Source organism: Mesocricetus auratus, unplaced genomic scaffold, assembly GCF_017639785.1.
Source record: "Mesocricetus auratus isolate SY011 unplaced genomic scaffold, BCM_Maur_2.0 Super-Scaffold_100003, whole genome shotgun sequence".
NCBI classification, from domain to species: domain Eukaryota; kingdom Metazoa; phylum Chordata; class Mammalia; order Rodentia; family Cricetidae; genus Mesocricetus; species Mesocricetus auratus.
The window spans coordinates 112,110,353-112,122,235 of NW_024429188.1; the positions used below are offsets into that span (position 1 = coordinate 112,110,353).

The 11,883-nt window shown below is 36.2% G+C and overlaps 1 long non-coding RNA gene across 1 annotated transcript; it reads right to left on the reverse strand.

Moving 5' to 3' along the window:
• Positions 1 to 2,106: 2,106 nt before the first annotated feature.
• Positions 2,107 to 10,317, reverse strand: LOC121139893. The gene is made up of 3 exons (XR_005876712.1): positions 10,202 to 10,317; positions 3,113 to 3,175; positions 2,107 to 2,266 (listed from the first exon to the last, which is right to left on the reverse strand). It is a non-coding gene; the product is annotated as an uncharacterized LOC121139893 (long non-coding RNA).
• Positions 10,318 to 11,883: the final 1,566 nt, after the last annotated feature.

The window sequence follows — 11,883 nt, forward strand, 5'->3', positions numbered from 1 at the left end:
CCCGTTATCCCCTCATTCCCCCAGGGAGGGTGAGGCCCTCCATGGGGGTGTCCATAGTCTGTCATTTCATATAGTGCAGAGCCTAGACCCTTCCCCAAGAGTTCAGGGTGAGAGTGCACCTCACATTGTTCTATGGGAGTCCAAAGTCCGTGTGTATACTTGGGATGGGTACTGATCTGCTGCCCAAGGCTCAATAGATTCCCTAGGCCTCCTCATTGACACCCAGATTCAGGGGGTCTTGATCAGTGCCATGCTGTATTCCCAGGCTGATGCCTGGGATTCAAGAGTTAACCTTTGTCTGGTCAGCTGTTTCTGGGGGTTAAACCAGCCCAGTCTTAATCCCTTTGGTCATCAGTCCTCCCTCTCTGTTACTGGCTTGCTTGAGTTCAGCTCAGTACTTAACCAAGGGAGTCTGCCTCTTCTTCGATCAGCCACTAAATGAAGTTTCTGTTTCCCAGACTCTCTGGCCATAGGATTGTAGGCTGGCACTCCCCAGATCTATGTCTATAATCCATATATGAGAGAGTACATGCCATGTTTCTCTTTTTGTGACTGGGTTACCTCACTCAGGATGGTTTCTTCTAGTGTCATCCATTTGCCTGCGAATCTCATGATTCCATTATTTTTTTCTGCTGAATAGTACTCCATTGTGTAGATGTACCACATTTTCTCTATCCACTCTTCGGGTGAGGGACATCTAGGTTGCTTCCAAGTTCTGGCTATTACAAATAGAGCTGCTATGAACATAGTGTAACAGACATCTTTGTTGTATGAATGGGCATCTTTTGGATATATGCCTAAGAGTGGAGTTGCTGGGTCTTGTGGTAGGTTTATTCCCATTTTTCTGAGGAATCTCCATACTGATTTCCAAAGTGGCTGAACCAGTTGGCACTCCCACCAGCAATGGAGGAGTGTCCCCCTTTGGCCACATCCTCTCCAGCATAAATTGTCATTGGTGTTTTTGATTTTAGCCATTCTGACAGGAGTGAGGTGGTATCTCAGAGTTGTTTTGATTTGCATTTCCCTGATGGCTAAGGATGGTGAGCAATTTCTCAAGTGCCTCTCAGCCATTTTAGACTCCCCTATTGAAAACTCTCTATTTAGTAGAACACTGTTTTTTAATTATAGTATCTACAACCCTGTCATCAGGGACACAACATAGGAATTTCATGCTGTACATTATTCCTCACAACAAGGGTCATTCATATTCTAATTTACATGAAAGACACCTTCTTGTGAAAAGCACTGCACACAGACTTGCTCAATGAGGCAGCCCCATCAAAATGTTCCTCAATTCTTACAGTCTTTCTTCATGTTTTCATGAAGTCTTTGTTTTTAGATGGACAAGATTTATGCCAAGGAGCTATGCACAATCCACTACTATTGCCTTGCCTTTTTCATTCTTTCTTTCCTGACTGTTTCTCATAGAAATTTCTTGTTAACTTAGTATAGAAATTTTCACTTTTGTTTTTCCTCAAATGCAAGCAGATTTTTTTGAGTTATCCTATTGCTTATCAAGTAGCTGTGCCTTTATCATTAAAAGGAAGTTTGTATTAACTTTAAGATATTGCATAAACAGAAAAGACTAACTACTCACAAAAAGTTTCTTTTTTTCCTCAATATGTTTTTATTTAAATTAGAAACATGAATGCTTCACATGTCTATGCCAGCTCCCTCTCCCACCCCTCATCCCTTGTCCCTCCACCAGCTCCCAACCCCCCACCCAATCCCCACATCATTCCCCAAGGAGGGTGAGGCTCTCCTTGGAGGGATCTCCAGAGTCTGCCATTTCATCCTGGGTAGGTCCTAGTCCTTTCTCCATGTGTCCAGGCTGAAAGAGCATCCCTCTATTTGGAATGGGCTCCCAAAGATCATTCATATACCATGGTAAACACTGATCTACTACCCAAGGCCCCAGTGATTTCTGTGGCCTTCTCATTTGCACTATATTCATGGAGTCTGGGTCAGTTCCATGTTGGTCTCTCAGCCATCAGTCTGGGATTCAAGAACTCCCCCTTATCCAGTCAGCTGTCTTTGTGGGTTTCACCATCATGGTCTTGACCCCTTTGTTCATCACTCCTTCATCTCTGCCAGTAGGTTCCAGGAGTTCAGTTCAGCGTTTAGCTGTGGGTATCTGTCTTTGCTTCTAACAGTCACTGGATGAAGGTTCTAGAATGGTCACCCAAAGTTTCTTAATGCAAAAGTTCCACACTGGCTTCATTGATCTCCATAATTCAACCCCCAAAGCACAAGATAATAGGAAAATCTGGAAACAGAGATATTGAGAACAGTGAGACAATATCAGGATAAACATGAGTGAAATTTTTTTACCTATTTAGGTCTTGGAGTGAAAAGCCCACATGAACTCACAGAATTAGGCAAAATGGGTAATTCCCTTAGAAGCAAGCAGCATGGCTACTTATTTTATTTTTCTTTGTTCTAGGTTCTTTATATTTCATTTGGCAAGTATCCAAAATTTTCTATCAATTCATAACAAGTTTTACATTGATTTTAAAATAATAATTTCAATGTGTTATTGAGATTTTATAATTTCAACATAAATTGAATAATTTATAAGCTATAAAATTATAGGTACTAAGAATAAAGTGGAATTTGTTATCATATACATAAAGCACAAAGTAATCATTTTGCCTATACATCTTTTATATGGTTTGAACACACACACACACACACACACACACACACACATATGTTTGATAGGATCTCATCATGTATCCCAGGCTGGCCTCATACTCCCTGAACTCCTGATCTTTCTGCTTTCAAGTGTCGAGTCCTAAAACTGAAAAGAAGAATTACCTTCTTATAACTCTTTCCATATTTACATTAATAGGCCTTATGAATTATATTCTCTATTATTCACCAACTGCCAGATTAACCATCAACAAAAATTGTAACATTAACTTAGGCCAGTTAATCTTGATGTTGTTTTTTATTTCTGTGGCTGTGGCATTTTTATTAGGTGCTATTCTGTGCTTCTATAATCTGTATCTCTAGATTTTGACAAGGCACTCAACTCTGTACTAACATATATATGACACATTACGGTGCAAAATAATAGCATATATGCATATGTTTATTTATTATTTCATACCTTAGCACTTAAAGATCCTCAACTTCTTAGCAATAAAATGAGAATGATACCCATGCAGGATCACTGAAGCAAAGAATATAATAATTTATGTTATAATGGAGAGAATGGGCATCCCTTTACCTACTCACAGTCTGGAGTGAAGAAAATCCCATTTGAGTCATCAAGACAGGTTAGCACAATAGAAAATCTTATAGCCTAAAAATGCCCATATACTGTTCTAAGTTCTTGGGTTTCCTGGATTATTATCTTGATACATGATTATCAGTATAATCTAACATCTTCCTTTCTGAGATATATCCTGCTAGTTGCCTGAACTTCCCTCAGCAAACTGAAACTGGAACAAATTGAATTAAATGCATGGACTAGTATCAGAATGAAGACAAGTGTGGTTTAAATATAGAAAACTTATTCTGAGATATGTTTTGAAGAGAGACATTGCAGGTTTTAAACAGATACATAGTAATTAAAGACATTAAATTTGAAATAAGAAGTAATATTAGAGAAGACTTGTCATATCAAGTAGTTTACTAGCAAGAGAACATCCAGATACCTCACATTTCCTAAGACAGAAATGTAACAAAACAATACCATCTGATGTCCCCATTTATCTCTGTCTCTACCAGTATTTTAACCTGTAATGATATGATTTTAACAGATAATGATAGATATGATGTTATTAAGAGCACACAGGAATACTGAAAGAAATATGAGTGTGTTTTACCTAGAGGGAAGCAGCAGCATTTACTTGTATAAGGAACAAATATTGTTAGAAAAGCATACAGGTATGAATTTTTATAATTTGAAAAGCCATAAATTATGTCTGTATTATATAATGAATGACTAAAATGTAAAAGAGTCCATTGTGGATTAAAAGTAACAATAACTTGAAACTACAAAAAGTATATTTCCTAGAAACCCTCAGATTCTGATGCTGATCTTTCAAGAGATACACAAGACAGTACATGGAAACTGCCCAACACTGAATGTTCATTACCGATCTGTGACTGAAACCCATTATCAAAACTACCACAAACGTTGTCCATGTTGCACATTACTCTACACAGAAAGGCACTGTTCAGTATATAAGCATAGAAGAACAATGCCTTACTGAGTGGGGTACTGTACACAGCATCGTTGAAGGTAGCAACCTTTTCTTCATAACATCAATACAAAGCAATTAACCTTCAGATGACTCTATTCTCAGGGAACTTCATTGCCTACACCTTATTACATAGAATGTTCTTCAAAGTGTCCTGTGAGTTTAATTAACAAAAAGTAGTTGGTTGTAAGACTCAAGTAATGTATAGGTAACAATTCCCTTTTCTTTGGGGCTAGTATTGCAGTGGTAGCTGATGTGAGTTATCTCACTCAAAGAAGTACCAATCATATTTTTTGTTAAATGGATGGTACCTCCTGAAGTGACACACCACACACAGTATATCCGAAGGTGATGACACTAGCCTATTTCCTCTGGCATTTTATTTAATAATCCCCCCATATACTCATTCCATGAATAATCAGAATAAACTTCTCAAAGGGCCTGAATGGCAGTAATTACTTTTACATTCCTTTTACTGCCCTGATCTTTCTTTCTCTCTTAGTCTTTCCTTGCATTATTACCTATTTCCTCGCTATCCATACAATGTCACAGATTTTAGGACTGAGAGAGAACAAGCATCCCCATTTGTCTCTCTTCCTTATAGATATAGGATACCAATTTTCATTACCCTGCTACCTTGTATACCACAAACGTCAGTTGTTGAATGAATCACTCCAGTCACTCATAATATCTGCATATGGCAGTCTACATGATGTTCAGTAGAAATAATGTTGCAAAGAGTAATCTTCTCAGAAACAAGATTACTTTATACTACAATGTGGACATAGGCTTGGTTTCTTCTTCTCCAAGATGAAGGCCTGCTGCAGTGACCACAGAAACCATGGCATTACAAATCAAAGATAATGATAAAAAGATAACGAAGGTAAATAATGTATATATGCAAATAAATATGCAAGCAATAAAAATAACAATCTTTAAACCAATGCAGTACCAATAATAGACGATTTAAAAATTACTGAAAACTTGAAGTATATATAAAACATTCACTAATCAAAATAGGAGTAAAAGGACCATACAAAATGCAATATATTCAAATACAGGTCAAACTATCCAAGCAAGCAAAAAAGTAACAACGAAACTACATAGTAAATATAAGACATAATAATTCCATAACATGTATGAAAAAGAAAAGACCTAGAGAGAATCTCTACATAGTAATCCTAGACAAACCTGAAAATAACCACCACAGAAGTGCTTGTAACCACCTGACACATACTAGGACTAAATGGTACTCTCTGTACAGAGAAATTCTAAGGAGGTACAGAAAGAGTTATGAGTCCAAGTCACAGGTCATCAAGATAACAAAAGAAGTAAACAAAGTTTAGCAGGTTCTCTTGTTTCACTTACAGCCTAAATTTCCCTTTAGTTTTGGTGACATAAAATAGGTGGTCACATAGAGACATGTAACAAAATGCACAACTATCAGCTGCTTTCCAAATATGTTGATACAGTTTCATAGCCTAAGCTGTGAGGTAGCTGCTCAAAAATGGAACACATACCTATTGCTTTCCAGGCTGTACATGTTGTGATGTTCAAAAGTTGGGACTCTCCTATAGTTCTCTGCTTCGCCTGTCTTAATTTATCCTCTGTGAGAGCTCTAGATTAACAGAAATTACCTCAACTAAGTAAGACAGAAAGCAACGTCAGTAGTTTTTATCCTCAAAAGCTCTAAAATATGGATTTTCTTATCCTGCTATCGCTACAAAAACATTAAAAATTTCAAATGAAAATGTAAATAGGTCTATTATATGAAAATTATTAAGTATCATGGTAGAGAAAAAAGAAATAGACTGATCTCTGTGAGTTCGAGGCCACCCAGATCTACACAAGAGTGAATCAGTCTTAAAGAGAATTATAGTTTACACCTTTAATCCCCACATTAGGAAAGTATGTAAGACAGAAGCAAGGTCTCAGAGAGGCATTTGCTTTCCTGCCACACTGAGGAGAGGCAGCATTTTGTGACTTGTTGAAGAGCTCCTACTTTCAGCCTGAGCTAGAGGTAAGAGCTACTGGCCAGCTGCTTTGCTTCTGTGATCTTCAGCTTGAAGCCTGAATTCCAATATCAGTGTCTGAATCATTTATTTTTCTTGTTACCGTCCCTACTTTTAGTAGTGAGGAAAAAATAATTTTCCTTTAACCACTGTTCCTCAGGAAAAGTAATATTATTATTTCCAAATCACCAATATGAGAGGTGGAACAATAAAAAATAGATTCCTCTCTCATAGTAATCCACTAAATGGATTGACTTGACAGCTCAGTTCCCTATGTACCTGGGCTGCAGTCATTTTGAGGCCCTCTTTAGAGTTATTTACCTAAATGCCAACCTGCTGAAAAGTCAGTGTAGAACAGTAAAGGCTTGCATCGAAAGAAGTTTGTTTTATGTTTGTGAGTTTGGAAATGCTACAAAAAAAGTAAAACAAAAGCAGAAACAAGGAGAGAATCAGTTCACAAAACAGAGTTTCTGGGCTTTTTATATGACACCTAATTGTTGAGAACGTTTTCTCTGTTTTCATTTCTTCTGTCAACAAATGGATAAATATACTTAGATTAAAATTTTAAGCTTCTGTAAAGCAAAGAACATAGTAAATAAGACAAAATGGCAGACTACAGAATTGGAAAATATCTTCACCAACCACACATATGATCGAGGGATAGAGGACTGATCTCCAAAATATATGAAGAACTCAAGAAAGTAGACATAAAAATAGCAAATAATCCAATTAAAAATAGCGCACAGACCTAAACAGAGATTTCTCAACAGAGGAATCTCAAATGGCCAAAAGACACTTAATATCCTTATCCATTAGTGAAATACAAATCAAAAAGACTCTGAGATACCATCTTATGCCTGTCAAAATGGCTAAGACCAAAAACACTTATGCTGGAGAGGATATGGAGTAAGGGAAACATTCCTCCATTGCTGGTGGGAGCGCAAACTTGTACAGCCACTTTGTATGACTGTTTCTCAGAAAATTGGGAATCAATATATCTGAAGACCCAGCAATATCACTCTTGGGAATATACCCAAAAAATGCACTCTCATACCACAAGGGCATTAGCTCAACTGTGTTCATATCAGCATTAATTGTAACAACCAGAACCTGGAAGCAACCTAGATGCCTCTTACCCAAAGAATGGATTAAAGAAATGTGATACATTTATACAATGGAGTACTACTCAGCAGTCAAAAAACAATGACATCTTGAAATTTGCAGGCAAATGGATGGAACTACAAAAAAACCACCCTGAATGAGTTAACCCAGACCCAGAAAGACAAACATAGTATGTACTCAGTCATAAGTGGATAATAGACATATAGGAAAGGATAAACAGGCTGCAATCCTTAACCACTGAGAAGCTAGGAGGACCCTTAGAGACATGCATGGATACCCCTGGTAAGGGAAAATTGATAAGATCTCTTGAGTAAATTGGGAGCAAGGGGGAAAGAGAGAGGTGAGTGAGAGGGTAGAGGAGAACATGAGGAAACTGGATGGTAGAGTTGGGGGAAGGACAGAGAGGGAGAGAAAGGAAAGAGAAACCTTGATAGAGGAAGTCATTAAGGGATTAATGAGAAATCTGTGCTAGGGTAATTCCCGGGAATCCACAAGGATGTCTCCAGCTAAGACTCCTAGCAATAATGGATCTGGTACCTGAACTGACCTTCCCCTGTAATCTGATTGATAACCAACCTAATTGTCACCACAGAAACTTCATCTAGTAGTTGATGTAAACAGATACTTAGATTTACAGCTAAGCACAGGGTTGAGCTCCTAATGTCCAGTCAGAGAGTAGGAGGAGGGATTATGTGAGCAAAGGGATCAAGATCATGATGGGGAAAACTGATAGCTGGGGAACCTCAATAGAAGGTGAGAGGAGAGAAGAAAGAGAGAAGGAGTGGGAGCTGTGGTTGGTGTGTAAAATGAAAAAAAACACTTTCAAATAAATAAAAAAGAAAAATTTTTAAATTTTAAAAAAATAAATGTGAAATGAATTAGTTGTACATTTTTTGAGAATTAATGCTTTTTATTTAAAGCAAAGGGAAAACTGAAAATAGTAAATAGATCTATTTTTCAAAGCCCTTGAAAATTTGTACTTAATTACCCAGTATTGATAATAAAAATCTTAGAATGTACAAGGCATGCTATTTGAGAATACTGCAGTTTTGATTGGCTGGTGGAATGACTCATGTTTTCATTCTTTTCTCTCCCTACTACAATTAGTTATGAAGTCAGTCTTCTGCAAGCAGAACACAATCTGCTTATATTTTTATATACTTCCATAAACTCTCCTTGGTATGTAGTATATTTTGACCATTTACCTTTACGATGGCTAGCAATATGTTTTCAACTACTAGTCACTTCATTTTATGTTTGTTTCTTTTGGTTCTCTTTCCTTTGTTTCTTTTTACTTGCTTTCCTGTTCATTGTTCAATGTGTTTTATTATTTATAGTTGCTTAACTATATAGTACTATATATACTATAGGACTGTACAATTGTCATATAATATTTTTCAATTGCAATGTTATAAATACATAGATTGTTACAGTTTATCAGTGTTAATATTTTGCCAATTACATTGAAGTAAGGAAACAACCAACTATTTAAATTCATTTATCCTGTCCACTCACAAATATTGTAGTTTGTTCATTTTTTATTTCTTGTTTAAGCATCAACTATTGTGTATAAGCCTTGTGAGGGTAGTATATTATTTTACATAAGCATGTGTGCTTACACGTGTGTAATATATTTCTGCTTTTTCTTTAATTCTTTGTTCCTTTCTGATGCTGTAAAATTTCTTATTTAATGATTTATTTTTAGCTTAAAGGACTTTTGTTCAGAAGTCCTTGTGGCTATAACTGTTAATGAAAAGTATATTTTCTATATTGTCCAGAACATTTTCATTATGATAATAGGAGAATCTGGGGTTATTTACATCTTCTGTTTAAACAGACATTTAACTTGCATTCATGTACTATATAGATCCTGGACTAATTGTGTGAGCTACAGTTTTAATGACAATTGAATCTTCAGAATTCTCATTCTGCTATTTGATCTGATTATTTTAACTGATATTGTCTGGGTTTCCATTTATTCATGATTGGTAGTACCTACTTACACTAAGGGGATGGCCCAGGCTGAGCCATCTGGTACTTCCAGATGGGCTATGGATGCCATGGATCTACAGGGACAACAAGACTTTCCTGGTTAAGTACCTCCTTTTGGCTGGATTTCCTTATATAAATGCAGCTTGACAGCCTGCTATCCTTTCATAAAGAACAGTAGTTTCACCTCCTCTGGACCAAGAGGCTTACAAGTCCAAGTGCTTGTTGCAGATGTTCCCTTGTCAGTTGGTTGAGGTTTTTCTGTTTATCTGTTTTTCTGGCTGACTAAATCTGTCAATGATTGAAGGTTTCTTAAAATATTACTCTCAAGTAGATAGAGAATAGTGATGATCAGAAAATTTAAAGCTGGAAGAATAGGTATAACACTAACTTCTCTGAGCTTTCCTTTGGTTTTCTCTCATGTAATGTTCCCAGTTACATTTGGAAAAATAAGGAGTTTATAATAAATAATCTCAAATTCAAGTCTTTCCTTTCTGTTACAAATATTTGGAAAGTCGCTTTGGGAGCAATATTTCAAGAAGCCTGATTTGAAAGTCATGATAACTATAGAATGGTTTGATTATAGAGTAGCTAAGAGCATGTGCATACTACATATGTAGGTGATGTTTATTTTATCAGTTCAAATCCACACCCATAAACTAATTAGGACTCTAATATAATAGGGTGAACCAGAGTCTTCTCAAAATGTGTTAGAGACAATTGATCTTTGCTTTAATACCAGACTTGTACAAACATATTCCAGTGTGGGAAGAGTGGGGAATGATTACAGGATCATGAATAAATGAACCATTTGGAGTCACACCAACCAGACTCTAATAGTAACAACCCCTCAAGATGATTCTTTACCTCACATTGGTTCCTAGTGGCTCGGCAAGCTGGTGTTTCATCTCTCCCAGATGGCATGAATTTTCTTAGATTTACTTCTAGCTCTTGTAATCAAAAGTAGTAGTACATCTAAGGCACAAATCCTAAAAAACAAAATTGTTGACAGAAATTCAATAAGACCCAAAGAAATAGAAATGTATTATACTTTGACACTGTTTCTGGGGGAAAATTATAATCATATGATTTCAGTTCTCTGCAAATAGAGCTCTAGGAAACATGTGAATTCAGAAAGATGATATGCAAATATTCACAAATCAATGTTAACTTTGAATGTTAATTTCAGAAATAAATTCAAATTGTATAGAAGTTCACTAGGTGACAGATATGGGCCTATGAAAATAATTTGGAGTACTAGTGATCTCTATTATATTATATCAAATGGAAAACCAAAATAACAAACAATTTTTAAAATATATGAATATACTTTAAAGATAGACCCTATTTTTCCAGTATAGAAGAACAACCAAAACTCTGAGGAAATGCTTGTCTTGAATTCTGAAAGAAGATCTGTAGGATGCAGAAGGAACTTTCACAGACAGGAGAAACATGTGAGAGCTTACAAACTAAACTGAGCATTGCTAAGACAGAACAAGTTGCTGATTTACTGAATCACTGTCTTTGAAAATGAACAACATTGAAATGTGTAGAAGGAATGGCACATCTCAACTTTTTGTAAACATGTGTGGTAGATTTTTCATAATACATATCCAAGAAAGTCAAAGTAGGAGGTAAAGAATTTATTTTGGATTCTTATTCCAGAGGTTTCAGCACAGACTCCTTGACTCTATTGATTGTGCAATGAGGCAGACCACTTGAGTGGCAAAAAGCATAAGAGTCTATATGGATCATAGTGAACAGGCAATATGTGGTGGGTTGGGCAGGGAATCAGCAAAACATTTCCCCAATGACATGCTCCCAGTAGCCTACTTACTTCAACTATCGCTTCTTCTAAAATTTTTACCATTTCTCACTATAACGCTACTGGCTGATGATCACACATTTAACACATGGGTCTATTGGAGATATTTCATGTTTAAATAGTAACAAGACACTTCCTTTATTCAAGAGTATACAGATTCTTGTGAAACCTATGAATGTGCCTTTCTTGAAGAAACTTCAGTTCATGTCTTCCTTCTCAAAACCTAATCAAACTAACTGAGATCTGAACATAGCACTGGAATTAAGAAAAATACAGTAGCCCTGTTAACTAAACTAAATATATTCATGCCCATGACTATGAAATATGATGTCCTTTGTAAGCATTACTCTACTCAAAAAGGTAACAATCATGTGGTAGCTACCTGAGTGTTACCCTCTGGAGTGGAGTACTACACTCAAGTGAAGATGGTAGCCCTAAACAAACACAAAAATAGTTTCCATTTCACATAGAATTTCTAGCAGTAGATAACATCCCACAGACCCTGTGCTTGCCTCTTGTCTCCTCAAGTGAATATTGTCTTACTTAGTACACATTTTATATCCTGGCTTTGTAATCAGAAAAATAAACTACTTTCTCCTTTTCCTTTAATAAATAGCTTCATCAATATTCTCAAATAGATTTTAAGCCACTAAAATGAGTTCTTAATTTTATTTTTAAATTAATACACAGAGTATCAGGTTTCCTTGGGACATTTTCATAGATT